The sequence below is a fragment of the Panthera tigris genome, chromosome B2, assembly GCF_018350195.1.
Source record: "Panthera tigris isolate Pti1 chromosome B2, P.tigris_Pti1_mat1.1, whole genome shotgun sequence".
Lineage (NCBI taxonomy): Eukaryota > Metazoa > Chordata > Mammalia > Carnivora > Felidae > Panthera > Panthera tigris.
Genome location: NC_056664.1, coordinates 137,076,881 through 137,099,996, shown reverse-complemented (window position 1 = coordinate 137,099,996; position 23,116 = coordinate 137,076,881). Strand labels below are relative to the sequence as shown.

Below are 23,116 nucleotides of genomic sequence, written 5' to 3'. Positions count from 1 at the left end.
AAAAGGTCATAATAGACTAGATAGGTTGTCATAGTAGCAATGGAAGAGAGTAAGTCTCCTCATTTCAACACTTGTGGAAACTTACAATGGGCAAGTGAGTGCAATAGACAAGAAAAAAAATTAGTAAGGAAAAGTTAGAGTGACTAGAATGTGACCAATCACTATCTAACACAAGAAGCAAATAATCAGACGGTCATCTCTTAATTGTTATTAGAAAGACAGCAATTCTAGGCACCATGACATTGGGGCTCTCCTCCCAACTCTGTCACTCACTGGAAAATTGTGTGACTTTAGGCACACAATTTAACCTCCACTGGTTTCGGTTTACCTGAAAATCCTTACCAGTAAAATAACCAATTCACTACTAAATCTAATTACCTCTCGTTGAATAAAGGGGATTGAAAAATTGTAACACTTTATTTTTGAGTGACAATTTCATCATTATTTATTCTTTCCCTCCAGGGTGGAAATCAAGTAGCTTCATTCTGAATCAACTCCAACTGTGTGGAGTTAACAGAGTGTTCCTTCATTTCTAGATGGTACTTCAATTGAAAAAAAAAAATCCTGGGGAAACCATCCCCACTGAGTTTGTCAGTGGTATAGAGAAGTGGGTGCAGCTAAATTGGGATTGGATAAGAGCTCTGCCTGAAATGAAGGCATACAACACAGAAGATGGTAAGTATGAGCTGCATTTTTGACAAAATGATACACTGCAGCCTAAAGCTGAGTGGAATTTTCTCATAACAGGCTGCAGGCCAAGCTCTAAATTTTGTGGCTCATACTAACTGTATTGTTTTAAGGGAATATTAGAAATGGTAAGGACCCGCTTTCTAAAATATTAGTGTGTAATTCCTTGGGGCTTCTTCATTCTTAAATTGAATATGGATGTAATAAATATTTCCCCAGGATACCAGAATAAGTAGTATAGAGTCAGAATGCAATTAAGTAGCAGAACGGTGTTTCTCTGTGTCTGTTGCTGTGAATCCATTCCTCTCCCGAGAAAGAGAGAGGAGTTAATGACAGGTGGACCACATGGTTAAGGGAGAAAGGTTTTTCAGGGTATTGTGTGTGTCATGGCCTCATCCCCTATGTTGCAGAATAAGATACATTTCTCTGCTGTGATAAGGTCGTTTGACAACCTTAGAAACTAGAAAAGATAATCAATACTAGGATTCTGGCCAGTGCAGCTCCTATCCCGTTCATATGCCCAAGGTGATGCTGGATAAGCACCTAGATCTAAAACCAAAGAAATAAAAGCTGGGACAACACGTGTTAGAAATAGGAACAGTGTCTTTCATGCTTCCCCAATCAGATTTTGGGTTTTTTAGAGTGTATGAAACACATGTGTTTACTTCTGTTTACTACCGACACCCTCCTGAAATTACATTTAAGTGGTATTTTCTTTTAAGGAATAAACTCACAAAAACAAAGATGATTGTAGAGGAGATGTGAGTAGACAAAGTGTTAGAAACCAAGAGTAAAGAAGTGGTGCAGAAAAGTGGTGACTTAACAGAACAGAAATAGCTGAAAGCTTGGCATGGTGGACACACGATGTGCCATGGATTAGACCCTCCTTTTGGAATGAAAGACATGTTAATCCACCTGCTGGGAGAACTGAGGACAGACAGCCCTCAGCTTTGGGCATAACAGCTGACAGGTCCTGGGGCATTCCACCTTCCCAGGGTATCCTGCAACCAATGACTGACTAACATTGTTATAAAGGCCTGGCCCCCTCACTCAGTTCTGAAGGAGAGTTCCCGCTTAAGCTGGAGGCAAAGGGGGTCTTCACTGGAACTACATTGGTACTGAATTTCTTCCTCTTCTCCACTCCTACCTTCTTCCCTTCCCCAAGAGATAATCTTAAAGGTATTCCCTAATAAGTTTCCCACATGTTGCCCAGGGAAATTAATTTGTGGCAGTTGGTTTTAGAAGTAACTTGAGGAAGTAGATGGTAAATATGGAACTTAGGCTTAGGATCCTTGTCATCCAGAAGGCTAAGAAGACTCCATCACTGGCAGCTGCAACACACGGTCCCTGGCAAAAAGTAGCAATGAGAGTGTTGAAATTTTCATGGGCAGTGAACCTGGATACTATTCCAGCTTGAGATACTGCATTAGCAGCTATAATATACCTGGCAAAGGACAAATATGGAGTCAATTGTGACCATAAAACAATGGAATTGGAATTATTGATAAGTGCCAATGATGATTTTGAGGAAAACATGTAACTAATCACTGAGCATGCATCGTAGGCAAAACAAAGAGCGAAATTCAGAATTCTCCTTTTAGCTCCTAAAGACATTGTCCCCTCCTACACCTGACAGCAAAGCAAGGTGAAGGGTAGATATAGAACTTAATATTAGAATAGAAGAACTTCAACAATCTGAAACACTTGCCTATATGCCAAGGTCAGAGTCCTGGCTGAAAAAGGAAGGAGCCCTGACACTTGGAATGGGATTACTTAGTTTGATGCACTTAAAACTGTTGAATTCCAGGATTCCCCTTAATGCGCGGTGCCAGCAGAAACAAGCACCACTTGTTGAAGTTTAGCACTCCCCTCTTGCTTGAAGGGGATGAAGGTTCTCACGCCTGCAAGAAAGCATGCACTCTCCCACCCCAAGCTTCTGCCTTCTACATCTCCTCTTGATCACGAAGTCAATAAACAGTGCCATGACTCACCCTCACCAGTCAGCTTTCCTGCTTCTCCTAAGGGAGAAATGGGACTGTACTTGGAAGGAAGTTCAGGAATTATCCAATGTGTACATTCAGGAGTCCAGAGAATAAGCCTGAGACTGGATTCTAAATGTACGAGACCAAGATGCACAAATCATAGATTTAGATAAATGAGAGTTTATCACTATGGGGGCATTCTCCCCCATAGGATTTAAACTCCTGCAAGGACCCTGGGAAAAGGTGCATTCAGCTTCCAGGTGGTTCCAAAAAGCATGCAAAGTGACTATCCATGCATGGTGAGAGAAGCAAAATGTGATGGAATTATCCTATGTTCTGGTAATTGTATATCAGAGAATTAATTTTATAGCATGTCACTTAATATCCTGTGATACCTAACATATATTCAGTTCTCAGAAGAGGAAAGCCAGTGGTCAAAAAGAATGGGACAGAATGCTCTATCATACTCGTAAAGACAGAAATGCAAAGTTAAACCACAAGGAAACACCAGTGTGCTCTCAATGAATGGCAACAATTGTACATCTGTGCCAATACCAAACATTGCCAAGGCGCAAAAACAGCACCTAATTCTCATATGATATTGATTTCGAGAGCATATAGACAATATCTAGGAAATGTGATAACGCATTACCACAAGCAAAGCAATTCAAATCTTAAATGTATACACCATAGCAGAAGTTAGACTACTTTTATATTTGAACCTTTTATCACCTTAAAATGTATTGAGGATGATGGACATGCAGAATATTCATTTATAAGGATTATATTCATCAATATTTAATGTATTAGATACTATGTGCTTCCCATTATGGGACATTCTTGAAAGGATGAACTACAGAGATTTAAGAGCAGAACAATGCTTGCCAGAGATTGTGGGGTGAAGAGGGTGACTGTACAGGAATATCACAGAAAGAAAAAAATATTTAACATATTAGAAATTAAAACAGAAAATTTACAAACACGGTTTAATTTTTAAAAATCAAAACAATAAACCAATCACACTAACACATAATACATTTTTCGTAAAATGACTACATTTTTAAAAACAAAACGATTGAAAGGGAGGCATGGTTTTACAGTTTTGCAAATCTTTTTACTGCCGGTTAATAGAAGACAACTGGAGTTCTCCTACCCACCTTCCACATCGTATTTGTAGTCATAGCACGTGCCGTGTTACCTCTGGAAAACTCCATTCTGCAGTCATGAGACAATGAGCGTGAAAACTATAATTATTGCTTCATAATTAATAACTGACCTCACAGGCCCCAAACCACACTTTGAGCACTATTGCACTCGAGAAACACCCAACCTGTTTATAAGGAAACCTTCAAACATATTCATCACAAGATTTTTGAATGAAAGAAAACTGGAAACAACACCAGTATCCATTCATTTGGAATGCAATGTACCTCTAGTGGTATTCATGTAATAAATATCACTTGACCATTAAAATGAACACCTAGAGATCCACGCACCTGCATGGACAAATCTCACAAATAAACTTAATGGAAGAGCAAAAGTGGCAGGATGCACACAGTCTGATAAAATTAATATAAAATGTTGAGACATGCAAAGAAAAATCAGATTTTCTGGGCATACATAGATTTGCCTTAAAAGATAGAGAAAAATACCTATGAGGTGGATAAATGAATTCAAGAGAGTTGCCTGTTCTCTCGGGGTTAGTAGAAAGAAACACAGGTGAAGAGGTATACAAAGGGCATTATGATTCGATTTGTTGAATTTCTCATGTTTGGTTATTCTTTTATGGGTTAACTTAATCTTATTTATTTATACCTTTTGGTTATTCTTTTATGGGTTAACTTCAGCTTATTTATTTATACCTTTCTGCATATTTGAAGTAGTTCATACTTCTGCTAATAATGTTATTATTAATTAATAAAAATAACCCATGAAATTATTAACTGGTGATTAGAATAATTGCTCTGGTAATGTTTACAGTGCGAGTGGTACAGTGGTACAATATGAAAAGGCACAAACTTCCAGTTATAAAGTATATAAGTCATGGGGATGGAATGTAGATTATGGTGAGCACAGTGAAGAATGCACAATTCCATATTTGGAAATTGCTAAGAGAGTAGATGTGAAGAGTCCTGGTCACAAGAAAAATACTGTAACATTGTAACTCATCACAAGAAAAAATTTGTAACTATGTATGGTGATGGATGTTAACTAGACTTCTTCGTGTGGTGATAACTTTGCAATATATACAAATACTGAACCATTACGTTGTATGCCTGAAACTCATATAATATTAGAAGTCAATTGTACCTCAATTTTTAAAAATTGGATTAAAAAGTAAAATAGCTACAAAGAGAAATGGCTACAAAGGAAATGGCTACAAAGGAAAAGGGAATTATGTAGGGATTTTTTAAAGTAATATAGGATTAAAGAAGGCATTTATTTTCTTTTAGGCGGGAGTGACCTGAGCAAGGGAGGGACTTGAAAACATGGGGAAGATAAAGATACAGGTAAGAAGTGGAATAATGGAGGGAGCAAGGTGTGTGTGTACTGACGAAAGGGGATAGAATCCATAGCACAGGAAGAAATGGATCTCAGGAGGAAAGCCAACTTTCACTGGGGATTCTCTTAGGGGGAAAGAAGGATTAGTGTTATTGCAGCTAAGTTTGGTCAGAGATTAAAAGTTATGGAGAGTTCACATTTGATGGATTCTGTTTTTTTCCTTTTTTAATATAGAATGGGGTAATGGACCGTATCAAATGGAGTATGGAGGACAGGTGGATGCATCCTTTGAAAAAAACAAGTTGACTTAAAATATTCAATTTTGTAAATAATTATACAGAAGGATTTCTGGTAACTTTCTTTCTGGTGTCCTCTTTGTCTTCCCTATTATTGCAATGAGTGAACTGTCCACGCGCCTTCATAAAGCCAGGTCTTCGACACAGTAGCTCCCTTAACTCCTATCACCTACTCAAGGTTATTCCTCCTGTCGTTATATTCCATGCCCTCACATTATCAATTCCCCACATTTACTGTCGCATTCCTGTGTCACCAACAGAATATGTTACCTCTATCTTCGAAGGAAGTCTCTCCCTTTACCTCAAATCCTCTTTTCCTTGTCACTCCTTCCCTGCTATCCCTTAGAGCAAAGCTTATGTGTAGAATCTGAAAAAAGGCAAACCATAGGACCAGAGAATTGGACAGCAGTTTCTAGAGACTTCAGGAGGGTAGGAAGAGGATGGGGAGATGTTGGTCAAAGGGTATAAACTTAACAGTTATAAGATGAATAAGTTCTGGAGACCTAGTGTACGGCATGGGGATTTCAGTTACTAACACTGTATTGCACACTTGAAATTTGCTAAGGGAGTAGACCTAGAATGTTCTCACCATACACACACACACACACACACACACACACACACACAAACACACACACAATGATAACTAGTAAGGCGATATATGTGTTACATTAGCTTGATTGTGATCATCATTTCAGTCTATACATCTGTGAAATCACATTTTACACCTTTAAAAAAATCACATTGTGCAAACTGAAAAATAAAAACAAAACTCAAAAGTGTTGTCCTGACCGCTCTCCTGTGCTCTCTCTCTTTTATCCCAGTCAAGCTTTTGTCCCCAACACACAACTGAAACAGTTCTCACCAAGATCACAAAAGATCTCTTAATTTATTTATAATCTAGACTTTATCCACTCAACCTCTGTGATCTAATGACACTGCTAAACACTACCTCCTTCCTGGGCTTTCACCTCCTTGCATTCAGAAACACTCCCAATTGGTTCTCTGGCCATTCTTTCTGCGTTTCTTGGTTCCTTCTCATCTCTCCAGTGCCAAAACATTTAAATGTTTCAGAGTTTAGTCCTTGGATTAATTTTCTTCTCTATCTAAACTCATTCTTTAAGTAAATCACAACCAGTCCCATTAAGACATGTAAAATTTTGATATTTTCCTCATGGACTTTTACATTATTTTTATTTTTAAAATGTTGAGTTAAAAGATTCTTTATGTTGATTACTAGGGTTTTGGTGCCCTTCCCTTAAATTCTGCACTGGAAATGAATGCCTTATTCACCTCTTGTCCCAGACTTACTAAATTCTACCTATATTCTAACAACTCACATATTTTTATCCTTTCCCCCCTGAATTCCAGGTCCTTCCATTTAAATATCCTTTTGATATCACCACCTGCCTGTCTAATACACGATCTCAAGAATTTAGCATAACCAAAATTGACTCTTCTACTGGACCACCAACAAGTTGCTTCAGTATTCCCCATTTTGGTAATTGTCCATAGTTGACCAGTTCCGGGAGTAGGAGGATTCTACTCATTATAGCTGCATTCAGTCAACAGTGTGATATGGTGTTGTTATTCCTCCACATCCATTCATACCCCTTCATTGAACCAGCTTCCATCAGAAAGTACAGTTATTACAGGTCTCTTTATCTCTTTCAATGAAGGGCCTTTAATGCCAGCAACACCCGCTCTCTTTTCATATGCTCATGATTACATTGTTACACCTCCCCTTATCTCCCAATGAGATGTAGATCTCAACATTTGAGGAACTTACAAGGCACGTAACTCTTCCCCAAATTCTAGGATTTCCAGGTCTCTCTTTTGGTATATATTGCCATGATACTCTCATGTGCTCTTTCCTAAAAATCAAAGTTCATTTCATTTTCTGCCATTTTTGATAAAAGTAATTATGCCATTATCAATGACCTAACACATATAAATACATGATTATTTTAAAATTAAAGACCAAATTCAATGATAAACATACTATTTTTAAAAGGTTAAAAACCCTTCTGATTATAAAAGATGAATTGATTTATGTAATTTTCTTTTATTTAAATTTTAATATCAGCAATAGTGTTATGGTCATGAATACCTCCCTTCCTCAGGCCAACCATGGGAGTATTTCACACTCATTCATACATAAAATGAGCTTGTTTAAAAGGGAATGAAACTGATCCATGTTACCAGACTCCATCCCTGCATGCTAAATCTCTGGCATGTTACTTTTCCTGCACTGCTATCATTTTACTTGTAAGGCAGAGGTTAGAGAACACGTGATGATTGACTGAGCTTCCCCAGAACAGACTGACCATGTGATTACTTCCCCTGTATAATATGAGTGTCATGGGGAAAGTAAGATACATTAATAGTTCTTTCATCTGAAGATATATTTCTTAGACCCAAAATGTTATATGCGGGTCAGCAGGAATGGTTTTTATTTTGACAATAAGAGCAGTATTTTATTGAAACAATTTTATTTAGTAATTGTCTGAAGATTTTTTTTCTTCCTTGAAGTGTTATTTGTACTTAGGGCATCTACCATACAAAACAAACATTTATCTTCTCTTTGGCTATTTATTCAGTCACTCAATGTTCTCAACGTCTTGTGCCCCCATCCCTCAAACTTCACCAATGATTTCCATTTTACACTAGTTTTCTCTCTCCCCTTCTTTCCCGTCTATGCCCACTGCTCACTTTTCTCCTCCAATCTGAGCAGATGTCACAAGAGCCAAGATGATTGTTTAACAACAACAACAAAAAAACAAAAATAACAAAAACCCTCTTGTTTCAAGAGTCACAAGCAAAAGACATATGTTTACTTAATATCAGTAAATGATAGCAATAGCAGAAGATAACCGGATAGAGCATCACCATCAAATAGACAGATGAGCTACACCAACTCAAAGGTCCTACCAAAGCACCCAGTTGTCAATTTCATCATCTGGCAACATTACAAATTCCCTTTGTGAAACTACTAACTTCTTGACCTGGGTCAGAGACCAATAAAATGATAAACTCCTTCTAGTATCTCTTTATCATTTATGAAAATGTATGGCTGTGAATAAACAAGCTAGCTTAGACTTTTGCAGGCTTGACACCGTTTTTCCAAATGAAGTTGTAACAAAGATGTCCAGAATTTTAAATAAAAACACAATTGTCAGAATTCTGGCAGCATCTAAATGAATGCCCCACAGGCTTCCTGATGAGGTTATAATCTATTGATTGATGACTGTTGAAGCTTTGACTATTGATAATACTATAATGTATTGACATTACCATTTCTGACAGAAATAACTCGAATCTGGTGTTCATACATTTCACTGGAGAGATAAACTTCTTACATAGATTTTTTTATCTCAGTCTCTTGATGGTTCTTTAGACCCTGCATTACCAGTTGAAAGCTCTAAATATTATTCTCTCAGCTGCTAGAACAATTCATTCAAGAATTCAAAGACTTTAACAAATATGTCAGGTACTCTGCAAGGAACTAAAAATAGGACAATAAAAGAATAAACATCAATTTTTATGCAGGGCTTCATAAAATAGAGGAAGATACCAACATTAAAGCCAGAAGAAAGGCTTGCAACTTCAGGGCAGAACTCAACTGAGCACCAAGCAACACTAATGACAGGATATCCAGATATCCATGTCAAAATATGTTTATTTTGTTTTTAAATTTATGGAATTAAGAAAAAATTTTACAACCATCCAGCTAGTAACAAATAACTTATTGACAAAGAAAAATTAAAAACTGAAGTGGCCATCTGATGAGTCTTCCACTATAACAAATAGTAGAACACATTTCAAGTGGGCAATATTTATTGTAAAAATTCAACTTTTAATCTAGCTTTTATTCATGCCTAAGGACATTCTTAGACATGGCCAATGATGCAAAACTTTCCCATGTTTTCTCGTAAATAAAAACCTGTCAATGAAATATTCCACAGAAAACAGAAATTAATAAAAATTATGATCTAAACAAAAATGAAATTATGAAATTTAAAAACAGTGGTCTATGAAATCAGTAAAAGTGAACTAAAGTCTGATAAGTATATTTTAAAATGGTATAAAGCTCAATTCAAATATTAATGTACATCATGAAGGACTTCTATAAAAATTAATGAAAAATAAATTAACTATACAAAAATAAATTAATACTAACATTGACCTGTGTCACAGCTATCTCACAGGGTTATTTGTGAGGATTAAATTTTTTAGTACTTGCGAAGTGCTTAGAGCTATGAATGGCACATACTCAACAATAAGGTAAGCCATGGGGCGCCTGGGTGGCTCAGTCGGTTGAGCGGCCGACTTCGGCTCAGATCATGATCTCACAGTGAGTTCAAGCCCCGCGTCGGGCTCTGTGCTGACAGCTCAGAGCCTGGAGCCTGTTTCAGATTCTGTGTCTCCCTCTCTCTGACCCTCCCCCGTTCATGCTCTGTCTCTGTCTGTCTCAAAAATAAATAAACATTAAAAAAAAAAATTAAAAAAAAAAAAAAACAATAAGGTAAGCCATGCTGATTAAATAATGATGATGAGATGATATTATCATTCTTTAATAGCCCAAATCATCTCAATAAATCCAGAATATGAAATGAAAGTATAGGGGAGCAAAATTTGCCCCCTCAAAATGTCTTTGGCATGAATTCGTTTAAGCCAATCATTTCTCAGAAGCAGAAGGCTTGGGAAGAACACTTGACCTTCCTCCAACCTATCTAAAAGAATTTAGATAGTGGAACCGCTCCAGGAAGAGAGCTATCACATAGGTAACTACTGGTATAATATGAACTAGGTATGGTAAACAGGGAGCAACCTAGCAATATCTGTTAAAATTTCTCTCTACCTCCCATTGTTGTCAAGTGGCCTTGCAAAAACTGTTTACCAAACATGTGGTCTTTATCATCTTCCTGTGAATTGTCTTCCTCCCCTTTGCAGTCTCAGACCCTTAACCCTTAACCCCTTCTCCTTAGCTCTAGATGGCATGTAAGCCTCAAATGCCTGACTGCCCGGAGGCCTCAGAATTTTACAGAACTGCCGTATGTACGTAATTAAATTTGATTTTCTCCTGTTAATCTCTCTCATGTCAATTTAATTCTTAGACCAGCCAAAGAATCTTGAAGGGTAGAGGGAAGGAAAGGTTTTGTCCCCAGCAAAGGGAAGGTAGGGTATTTTACAATCTTTTAGAAGAGATAAGTACTGTTCAATCTCCTTTGGAGATTGGATTAACATTTTTCCTGTCCCTAGACAACTCTTTTTCTGGATCTCCAATGTATTCATTCTAGGTGTTTATATTTAATACAGTAATCAACACATCCTTCACTAGGTCACTATCACTCTATTTTCCCCTTTTCTTCCCTTCACGGTGAAAATTCTTAAAAAAGCCATTTTGGAAGGATGTTAGGAAGGACCAATAAATATCATACATTTTACCCCAGAATCCAGAAAAAAATTAAATAATAAGACTGAGCACACTGAGAAGTATCACTTGCATCTTTCACTGCTACTTATTGCCTCTATACTCTACTGGCTTGCTATTCTTAATAAACATTCCCTTTGTATATATTCATTTTATTAATCCATCATAATATTTAAAATAAATAAATGATAAGTGTCCTGCTATTTTGGAAATGCATTTAGTGGCTTGCATAATTATGCTCTTTTCATAATTACCCTCACAGATTTTCTGAAAGGCGTAGAGAATAATTTTGTCTACTGAAAATGTTCTTTTCCTCTCCAGTTGAAACTAAATACATGCATATAGCAGAGTTACGTTTACTCCCTGCAAAGTTGCTAATGAACATTTCTGGACTCAAAAAATAACACAATCTCCAACCAAGCATATATTTAAACATTACAGGAGCTTAAAAGAAAAAAATAACAATATATAGCATATACAAACCAAAACTTTTTATACACTTAAAAGAGATGTTTTAATATTTGACAACTTGCATAAAGTCTTAGAAATAAAAAGTTTTGTTTGTTTGTTTGTTTAAGTATTAGTTAAGAAGGCCATAGACATAGGAACTTCCAACTTTGGGTCTGCTTATTACCAATCATCCTGATAGATTTACTGAGAAATTTATATTCAATTAACATAAATAGAAATCAAAGCACAGATATATAATTAGCCGAGATAATATCTAGAACTACAGTTTTGGTGTGCATTTTGAACCAGCAGCTTAATTGGGGACTTTCTTCCCACTAAAACCCACATATAATCCTTGGAAATTATTAACAGCCTCTGGCTGGCCGTACAGAATTTTAAAAGTCAAGAGAGAAGGAAAGAGAAAGGATTCATTGGCCAATCTACCTAAAAGCCAGGCCACTTCAGCTGACTTGCTAACTAGGTATGATAAACAAAGAACTACACTGATCCTTCTACACTGATCTCTCAATGTATGAAACACTAGAATATGTCACATGAGCAATATTGTGAAGTTCTGTGTCAAAGACTAGAATTTTTCATGAATGAGAGGACAGAAGGAAAAACAATGAAGTATGTGGCCCTAATGGCAAACAGAGACACTAATCCCCATAGAAAAACTGCATAATACAAAATTGTCCAGGAAAACAACTTGTCCTTTTTTCCATTTTCTGAGCCCTTAGGCTCAGGTTGTTATCATAGCAAAGATTTCTCAGTTTATGCTGTTATCCAAGGCTTTATCAATGAAATTAAGCCTGTAATAATAATATCACCTGCTTCTCTTAAAATTTTCTTCCCAATGTAAATACATATAATCAAGAAGTTCATGGTTTGTGTTCAGAGATTTCTTTCATCCCTTGCTTCTTCCTTCCACTTAAAGTCAACAAACATCTTTGACTCCTCAATGAACCAGCTAACGGTGACTTGGATCTAAGATTCAAGAACGAATAGTGAATATGGAAAGAAAGTGTGGCCAAGGTGGTCTTTGAGGTAAGGATACATGGGAAATAACTCAATAAGTAGAAGGTCAGTAAGTTTTGTTTCCAAGGGAACTGCTGATGGGAAGGGCTTATTGAAAAGTAGAGCAAAGACAGAAACAAGAGGAGAATAAGGGTAGATTTATTCCAAAGGCTGTTTTTTCTTTTCCTCTCTAATTATTTTCAAGTTTTTGGTGAAGGCAGCTATCTGGAACAGCTGGTTTACCACCCCTGAATTTTGTTTCAACAAAACCTCATAAAAGGGGCATGGAGATGAATGTTCCAAGTAGTCATTTTATAGTGTTCCAAAATTATGAGCTGCCAAAGAAAATTAGGTGAAATAAAAAAATAAAATTAAAAGTATATTTTAGAAAGCTGAAGAGCAACAAAGAAATCTACACGGCATACGGAAAAGCAGAAACCATAAACAAAAGTTTCATACAAACCACAAACTAAAGGAATTCAGAGAATCAATTGACGTTATGTGAGGCAAAGAGGATGTTAACCCCAAATCAAAGAACTGTCCCCCCAAATAGATGTTCCCATTTGAAACTAAAGCAAAAAATCTGTTTCAACTACATTCTTTGATATAAATGACACCATAAGATATCTAGACACCAAATACAATAAAAGGTGTATAATATAAAGCATACAGCATATTCAAAGTAGCATTTCAATCAATTCTAACAAGTAAAATAAAGAATTTAGAAAAACAAAATTTACGGGGCGCCTGGGTGGCTGTCGGTTAAGCGTCCGATTTCAGCTCAGGTCACGATCTCGCGTTCCGTGAGTTCGAGCCCCGCGTCAGGCTCTGGGCTGATGGCTCAGAGCCTGGAGCCTGCTTCCGATTCTGTGTCTTCCTCTCTCTCTGCCCCTCCCCCGTTCATGCTCTGTCTCTCTCTGTCTCAAAAATAAGTAAACGTTAAAAAAAAAAAAAATTAAAAAAAAAAAACAAAAACAAAATTTACTAGCTAATACTAGGTACTAGGTAGTATTTTTAAAAATATGTTTTGGGGTGCCAGTGGCTCAGTCAGTTGAACGTCTGACTCTTGATTACAGCTCAGGTCATGATCTCACAGTTCATTGGATCAAGCCCCACATCAGCACTAAATAAATAAATAAATAAATAAATAAATAAATAAACAAAATTAAAACATATACACATTAAAAATTAAAATATATATACATATATATGATATATAGATACAGTATATATATCTTGAAACCTAGACCTGGTTTTAAAGCTAACCTAACAGAAGCATTAAGTCATATTTAGAACTTGCTTAAATCATGAACGATTAAGCATAGACCACATTTAGCTCTGTTGTGCTAGTCTATAATAAAACTCTAGACAATTAATATCTTATCCAGTTTAATGTAATGTCTACACGAGAGAATCTTGGTAGAAAGCATATTAGTTAAATGTGCTTATCTATCTAAAATAATTGGATGATGCAGTTTACAAGTTTAAAGATTTAAAAGCTAATTTTCAGCAAGTGAGTTAGACTTACACTAAATTTTTCCAAGTCATGGAATAAATAAAACCAAATGAGATTTCTATGAAACTTACTATTACTCATTTTAAGGCCCTCTTTCATTTACACCAAAATTAAACATTGTTCCAAATGGTTTTTTAAATTGATATCTGAATATTACTATATTTATCTAGTAGCAATCTTAAAAATGATCACAATATCTTATCCACACAGTGTTGCTATGCTCTATGTATTGTTCTCCTAAATTTAATCCAAACAGCTACCCCAGAAAGCAGGTATTACTGCTATTCCCCTTTCCAAGACAAAGAAGCTGAGGTTCTGAGAAGTGAAGTGATTTGCCTAAAAAAACACAGCTGGGATTCAAATATAGGCCAAAGCTCCACAGAGACTGATGCCTTAATCATTTCATTATATGAACGGCCTCCCCAGTGATATTGAATGAAGAATAAAGATTAAGTGAATTGTAGGGGACCATCCATCCTTTCCAGAGATACTGAATTTTTCTCTTAATACTTAGCTTGGGACTAGATCTGAAATATTTAATAATCATCATTATTTTGCACATTCTTTGTACCCAAATGACTACTTCTAAATTGTCTCACAATCCTGAGCCTATGCACTCTACACAAATTCCTCTGTGTTTCTGTTTCTCCCTCCCTCTCTCTTTTTTAAACACCACTGATGGACTAGGGTGTATCTAGTGAAGAACATTTTATGGTATATGTAGCATATGCACTAATTGATTATTGATAATTGATTATTATTTGGTTATGTACAAAGGACCTCAAACAGAACAGCCAAGGGAGGACATTTAACAGGATTAAATGTCAGCGACTCCTGAATTATTGTTTCTGCCCATTGGGAATCTGCTTTTAGTTGAGACTCCAATAAAAAAGGCACTCTTCCCACCAAAACTTCTCATCAAAAGTGATTCCTGTATTATGATAACATAAAGAACACATCCTTAGAAAAGAACATTATCCTTAGAAAAAAAGAATATTGATTCAAGACAAAGCAGAAAGAGAGAGAAAGAAATCAAGAGAACTCTAAAGGTAAGTAAGAAAAAAACAAGAACGGCATCAAACAAGCAAAATCTTTTTTCTCTGGGGTATTTAGATACGTGTAGTGCAGCCAACACATTACCAAACACTATATACCAGAGAGTCACAGAAGAGAACACACAAATGGACTCTAAGAATATAAAAAGTTGTTCAATCTCAGAGGTAATCAGAGGAAAGACTGATGAAAACACAGATTACTGCTAGGTCAAAAATACCAACTGGATGTTTAGCCTCCCCCTCTTCTCTTGCCCAATTAGCTCTCTTTCCTCAAGGGATAATTGTCCTTTGATTCATCTGCATCTTTCTTTTTGAGCTCTTGCTCCCCTTCAAAAGTCTAGAAATCTCTGAGTATCAATCACGTTTATGAATGAAGTCCCTGGTTGCTGTATAGAGTTGGGTTGGACCAGTTTTGTTTCTGTTATATAAGCCTGTGTCCTGTTTTCCCAATGGCCCAACTGCACTGAAGGACACAGAAGGTGAACTCTGTGTATATGGAAAAGGGACAGCTTAGCTGCAAATGGCAGGGACAGGCCTTGAATTGCGTTTTTCGGGAAAACTGCAAGAAGTCACACGCAGATATCTCACTGGGGAATGCTCTTGGGAGATACAGCTGGAAGGAAGTGAACATGGCCTCAATGAGCGGAAACAGAAGCTGATTGACAATGCTGTGGCCGATCCTACCAGGAGCTATTGAACTGGGATGGCCCTTCAAAGTTGTCCCAAATTGAGGCACACACTCCTGGTACAGCAAGTTTTCTTTAAGTATGGCAAAAAGACTATGCCTTTTAAATTTTGCCTTGGATCATCAGTGAACCATCATTGTTCTAAATACATGAATCAAACACACTCAACAACTGCTTCCCAATTCATAGTCCTTATATAGTTAATCCTTTCCATCATACTTCTCAAGTACTGGAGACACTGAGCATCAGCCAGTGAATGCCCTCCAATTACACATTCCATGTTACCACTGGTGAATATTTTAACAACATGCCAGAGCTACCCATAATCCTATTTTCCACCAATAATTGCCAGACAGCTGATAAAAGACCCAACACTAAAATTCTATGTAATGTCTGTTTCCTATACCAATCCTGAGACCAAATAGCTTGGCATAGTTTCCATGGTGATAGACCCAGAGGTATGAAGTGTTCAGGAGTGGTCTTAAAATAGAGACTATAAAAAGTGAAGAAGGAAGGATGGGACCCCAGAAAGAGCTGGCCCTCAGTGGGGTTGTAAATGAAACCTTAGTTGATCCTATGGGAAGCTCCGGAGCTCTGTTTGACCCTCCAAAGTAGTCCCAAGTTGAAGCAAGATGGCTCAAACATTTTACTTCTGTACCAACCACTTATTATCCTTCTGGATCCTCTGCCAGGGGTTAAAACTTCGGGTGGTGCATTTCTCTGTTTCTGAGAGCCGTTCCCTGAGAAGAATAGAGTGGTGACTTTTAAGAAACCAAAATTCTCAGTGGCTCAGGGATGGGTGCATTGGCCCCAAGGAGGGAACCTAGGGGGAAATACAATAAACCACAGATACACAAGTGGAAATTTGAGGAGTTTTGACATGAATACCTCATGGAAAGGATTGCCACAATCAAGATAATTAACACATCAATCAACCTCAATAGTTTTCACACGCCCTTTTGCAATTTCATCTCCTGCCCCTACCCCAGCCCCAGGCAATCACTGACAGGATTTCTGACACCATGGATTAGTTTTTACTTCCTATAATTTTATATAAATGGAATCGTACAGTTTGTACTCTTTTTGTCTTGCTTCTTTAACTCAACATAAGGATTGTGAGTTGCATCTATTCTGTTGCATTTATCCACGATCCATTCCTTTTTTTGCTGAGTGGTATTACACGGCATGGATATATCACAGCTTTTTTATTCATTCTCTCACTGATGGACATTGGGTTGTTTCCAGTTCTTGGCTATTACAAATAAAACTACTGTGGACATGCATATCCACATTTTCGTATAAAGGCAGGCTTTCTTTCCCCTTAAGTAAATACATAGAGGTGGAATGCCTAGGGGGCAAATGCTAAGTGAAAATTTAACTTTTTATGAAGCTGCCAAACTATTTTCCAATGTGGTTGTATCATCTCACATTATGCCCAGCAGTGTATGAGAACCACTTGGTAAACATCTTCACCAAGACTTGGTGTTGGTAAACCTCTTCATTGTAGCCATTCATTCTACTGAGAGTATAGTCGTATATTGTTGTGGTTTTAATTTGTATTTCCCTAATTATTAATGATGCTGAGCATTTTCTAGGTGTTTATTTGCCATTAAGAAATAGATATACCTGAAAAAATGTTCAACATCATCTGTGTGTACACAGACACACACACAGACACGCACACACACTAGTCAAATAGTCCAAATCTTTTGCCCATTTTCATTGGATTTTTTGTCTTATTGAATTATCATAGTTCACTACATATTATAGATAAAATTCCTTTGTTGGCTAAATATTTTGGAAATATTTTCCCCCACGTGATAGCTTTGCCTTTCCATTTGCAAAGATCCCTTAAAGAATAAAAGTATTTAATTTTGATGAAGTCCAATATATAGTCTTTTCCATCAATTTACATCATATTTAAGAAATCTTTGTCAAACCTAGAATCGCTATCTCCTTCTGGGTTTGTCTACAGATTTTATAGTTTTTAGCTATTATTTTTAGGGCAACAACCCATTTTGGGTTAGTTTTTATATAAAGTCTGAGGTCAGGGTTGAGGTTAACATTTTAACATATGGCTGTAAAATTGTTTCAACACCATTTGTTGAAAAAAATTTCCTTTCCCCCCATTGAATTGCTTTGGCACCTTTCCTGTGTCTTTGCATGCTTGGTAATTTTTATTGGATGCCATTTATTTTGAATTTTAACTCCTGAATGATGGATGTTTTTGTATTACTACAAATATTTTTCAGCTGGGTTCTAAAATGCAGTTAAATGACTTGGAATGTGTCTGATCCCTTCACGTCTTATTTATAACGTTCGATGGGACCAGGGAAGCCTTTAGTAGAGGGCTAATTTTTCCCCGTTCTTGAGGCAAGAACTTTCTGTGTGTTCCACCCAGAACCCTATGAAGTATGTTTTCCCTCTTGGGTAGGAAAACAAATTCGTGCTGGTTCTGTATGAGACCAAGAATCAACGCTTTTGCTTCTTTTCAGTATTTCTTTCTCTTGCCTCCACACACGTGCTAATCAGTACTCAGCAAAGAAGTACTCAGCCCTGGGCAGATCTATAGATTCTTGCTCTCTCAGTGGGCTCCACCTTGGTTTGCCTTCCTGCTCTGTAGTCAGTAAACTGGGTGGTCAATGGAGATAATCATAGGCTTCACCTCATTTATGTCTCCTCCCTCAGTAATCCTATACTACTTGATGTCCAGTTTCTGAAAAACTTGTCAAAACATTTTTTTTTCAGATGGGAGGGTAACTCTGGCTCCTGTCACTCCATTTTGGTCAGAATAAGAAACGTACTACAGGCTTTCAATACATTTTAAAGGAAACCTTGCCACTACAAGTCAGGTGGTTCATTTTCTTTAGTGTGGTAATTCTCAAAATATAACGGGAAGCAGAAAAATCACTTGAGAAACTTGTTTAAAATACATATTCTAATGTGTTGCCCCAGAATCTCAATGGAGTAGTTCTTGAATGGAATACACTCTCTGGATTTTTAGTAAGTTGCTACAAGTCTGATACTGATATTGAATTTTTTTTTTAATTTTTTTTTAACGTTTATTTATTTTTGAGACAGAGACAGAGCATGAACAGGGGAGGGGCAGAGAGAGAGGGAGACACAGAATCTGAAGCAGGCTCCAGGCTCCGAGCCGTCAGCACAGAGCCCGACGCGGGGCTCGAACCCACGGACCGCGAGATCGTGACCTGAGCCGAAGTCGGCCGCTCAACCGACTGAGCCACCCAGGCGCCCCACTGATATTGAATTTTTAATAGCTCTGATACAAGGGGTTAGCAGGTCACAATTTGAGAAATTTGCTTCTGTGATTATTCTGTCCAGGGTAACTTGGGCAACGATAACTCAGCTGCATGCTTGAGGTAGGAAGAGCAGAGACTTTGGCGCTATTTGTGTTGTTGACCCTTTGGTTATCACTATTATAGCACCCTTTCCCCCTCCAACCCTTAATGCCTTCTTATCCAGAATTTGGAGTCTCTCCATAGCTGAGCAGGGCGAAAAGGGCTTTCATGTGCAATCTAGCCATATTCTGTGTTTGCTCCATATTGCTGTCTCAGCTTTAGATTGTCACAATCCCGTCTTCTCTCTATCTTTCAGAAATTTTTCAAAATCTTTGGGTTGTTAATGACCTTTGTCTCATTCTCAGATTGCTAGGAATCCATCTCTTTATAAATATTTCATTGTCATTTTAATTTAATATGTCAGGGAATAGAGTAAGGATAGATTCAATTTGCAATCTTCAAATGGAAGACATGATTTTTAAATGGCATTGGAAGTAATCTCTTAAATGGAGTGGTCCCTTATTCTTTGAGGAAGGGAATTTCTATACATTTCCACCAAGGTAAATCTTGTATAGTCTTAATAATAATATTTGCATTTTCTCCAGTGATGAAATCACTTTCTAATATTTTTTTATTTATCACTTAATTTCATCCTTTGGTCATGTCTTTTACAAGGATCAGAATTATTGGCACATTTTACTAAGGTCGGTTAAATGACTTACTGAAAGTCACATAGGCAAAATAAAATTCCAGGCTTTCTGAATTTTAAGATCATTAAGTCTTACTCGTATGCTCTGTTTGTTTTTTGTTGTTCATGTTGTTAAAATCATCTTAATTATAAAAGTATGTATTGCTGCTAAAGTCCATATTGCTGCAAAACTTTGAGGATGAGTAAAACTAAATAAGTCTATTGGGAATTTTGATTTATCCTATTGATATTAATATCTTAACGTGTTGTCCTATAGCGACTACTAGTTGCTAGGCACTGGTGTAAGTGACTTTTGTAAATCAGCTCTTCATCTTCACAAGAACACCGTGAAGCATGCAGCATTATTCCTGAAATTTTACTAACAGAGAAACTGAGGTACAGAACAGTTCAGGTTACATGGTTAGAAATTGTAAAAGCTCACACCCAAAATCTAGAAATTTTGCTCAAAACGCTGTGCTTTTAGCTACTATACTCCACTGCCTCTTATACTGAAGAATTCTCTGTATTTAATCTAAGAAATCCTTTATTAGTTGATCAGTTCAATAGTATAAACACTGTCAGAGGACATTTTAAGCAGTCTGCTTCACAAAAACACAATTTCACAGAACCTCTGATCGTTCTCTTTAGTGACATTAACCAACTCTGATTTTTGCAGCCACCATCGATTTCAATCATCATCTTCTCACTGGGGAGTGAAGTATTAGGTTTGCATATTAATCTCTATTGCAAGAGACCTTCTATTAGAATCTTAAATTGACTTAGCAATAAAAACAAAATATAAAAGTCTACCTAGGAAATTACTATTTCGATATTTTTGTGGTTTAAAAGTGGTCTTGTGTGTATTTAAGTATGATTGTTTACCTTATCCTTTGATTTTTATTCCACCTCCCCTTTTTAATCAGCTTTGACTTTCTAACTGCTATGTCTCCAATGCAGTAGTTAACAGGTGACATTATGAGGACCAACTTTAAAGAATCATTTAATTATTATTATTTTTTTTTTGCTTTCTGAAGAAACAGTTTTATTGAGATATAATTTATAGACCATACCGTTCACCCACGTAAGTTGTAAAACTGGCAGCTTTTACTAATGCACAACTTTGTGCCTCCATCATGGCAATCAATTTTAGGACACTTTCATTACCCCATAAAAGGGAATGCACTCCTTAGCCATTTTCTCCTTCAGTCTCCCTCATTACCCTTCTGAGCCTTAGGCAACCACCGATCTACTCCATTTTTATAGATTTCCCCATTCTGGACATTTCATGTAAATGGGATGATACAACATGAAGTCCCCTGTGACTGGTTTCTCTCACTTAGCATTTTATTTTTGAAGCTCATTTAGGTCATCATGTACAAGCACTTCATTATTATTTTTGCTGAATAATATTCTCTCATAAAAAACACACCACATCTGATTTATCCACAAATCATATGATAGACATTTGCGTTGTTTCCACCTTTTCTCTTTCTTTGTTTTTTTTGTTTTTGTTTTTGACCGAGCTACCTAGGTGCCCCTCTTGTGTCATTCTTAATGTTCTCCTTTACAAGTTTTTTTTTTTTTTTTTTTGCTGCAGATTCTCATCATGTAAGTAATAACTATAAACAGAATTGGATGGATGCCTTTTCACCATTCTCCCCAGAATCAAAATTCCCTGTGTCTCCCTCCTTCCTTCCAACCCCAGGCCCCTCTCCCCCACTCTCCTTTTTTTTATTATTATTTAAATTCAAGTTAGTTAACATATGCATGACTGCATATTTTCAAATTTCCAAGTATACCCATCTCATTATTTTGGTCCCTAACAACAAAATACAGAAGCATCTGTTTGTTCTTTAATGTTACTATTTGACAATAGGAAGAAGTAATTTTTCCAGGAATTAATGGAAAACTAAACTTACTCTAGCTTTTGTAAGAAAACACTGCTCTTCAGAAATATAATAATTGGTTATTTTAAAAACTAAAAATAATACTATTGTAAACTGTCAGAAATTCAAAATAGCAATTAAAAAATTGTTTACGTTTATTTATTTATGTTGGGAGAGAGAGAGAGAGAGAGAGCACCAGTAGGAGGAGGGGCAGAAAGAAAGAGAGACAATTCCAAACAGGCTCCCCACCATCAACACAGAGCCCAATGGGGGGCTCGAACTCAAACTGTAAGATCATGACCCAAGCTGTGATCAAGAGTTGGAAACTTACTCGACTGAGCCGCCCAGGCGCCCCTCAAGATACCAATTTAATTATAAGCTCAAAGTTTTGGTTTGTTTATTTAGGATCATTATTAACCAGCCATTTTTATATTTGAGATCATCTTTTAGATGGCATTTAAGGAAAGAGGACTGCACTCTGAGTCAGGAAACATGAATGTGTTCTTAGCTAATTATCATCAGTGAAATGAAAAAGAAAATTGCATTAGAATACCTCTCATCTCTATCCCTAAAAAGTTATAAAAATATAATTTATATACTATAGTACTATGTAATAATATTGCCTACTATATAATCAGCCAGCTAACTGTAAAATAAGGAATAAAATATAGATGTAGAAGAAAGATAACTGATTAAGATTCCTAGATCCAGTTCCATCCAGCTCTCATGATATTACCTTTAAAAGTCATATAAGGTGTCTGGGCCTCAGTTTTGTCATCTGTAAAATGGCCAAAAAGATTGGCCCATATCCCTTCCAGCTCTCAAAATCATTCATTTTGAGACACTGGGTTACTTCTCTCAGATTGAATCTCTACTGATTTGGACAAGGTTAAATATTTGAGTACTTTTGAACTCAGAAATGATTTAGAAAGCAGAACTGTTCATACAATTATACACCTCTTGAAACTTCTTTTCTGGTAGATCACATTGTGAGCCAGAATTGGCATCCACCAGATGGCACTATGCCATCATCATGGGACCGGCCAGCCCTTAAGTGCAGGTACTCATCACCTCTCAATCAACAATCTTAATCATTTGCAGTAATTAACAGTGCCACACTTTTTTTCTTTGTAATTATAAGATGATCTCCATACTTTATAATTTGAATAATTATGTTCCACTTCATTCTTCTTTCTGTGTCAGGTGGATAAAAGCTGAAGAGGGAGTTTGCTAGTTCTAACTCTTGAGCAAATGACAGAGACAGAGGTGATGAAGTTATCCATTCTCTGATGGAATGACGAGTCATTCTCAAGAAGACTGCTGAATCCAATGGCGAGGCTGTGAACTCTATGAAGGCAAGAACCATGCCTGTTCATGTTTGTATCCCCAAGACCTCCCTTATTAGGAGATACCTAATAAATCTGTTGAATGGATTAGGAACAAAATATAGGATCAGTGAACACAAGAGGTGGAAGAATGTAGAGATAGTAATCTGTAGAAATTCTGTAGTATTCGTTGCTTCAATTTTTCCAAGAAAAGTTTGCAGCAATGTGATCATCTGAGAATGAAGATGAGGGAGGAGGTGTTAGAGAAGTACAGAGCGCAGAGAAGTTGTAAA

The 23,116-nt window shown here is 36.7% G+C and overlaps 1 long non-coding RNA gene across 3 annotated transcripts; it reads left to right on the top strand.

Moving 5' to 3' along the window:
* The first annotated feature begins 49 nt into the window (after positions 1 to 49).
* On the top strand, positions 50 to 22,881 carry LOC122238450. 3 transcript variants are annotated; one of them, XR_006217370.1, is made up of 6 exons: positions 50 to 94; positions 463 to 675; positions 5,123 to 5,179; positions 10,456 to 10,525; positions 12,289 to 12,398; positions 22,702 to 22,881. It is a non-coding gene; the product is annotated as an uncharacterized LOC122238450 (long non-coding RNA). The 3 variants fall into 3 exon arrangements; XR_006217369.1 differs by lacking the exon at positions 22,702 to 22,881 and adding an exon at positions 22,480 to 22,560; XR_006217371.1 differs by lacking the exons at positions 10,456 to 10,525; positions 12,289 to 12,398; positions 22,702 to 22,881 and adding an exon at positions 5,406 to 5,473.
* The last annotated feature ends 235 nt before the right edge of the window (positions 22,882 to 23,116 follow it).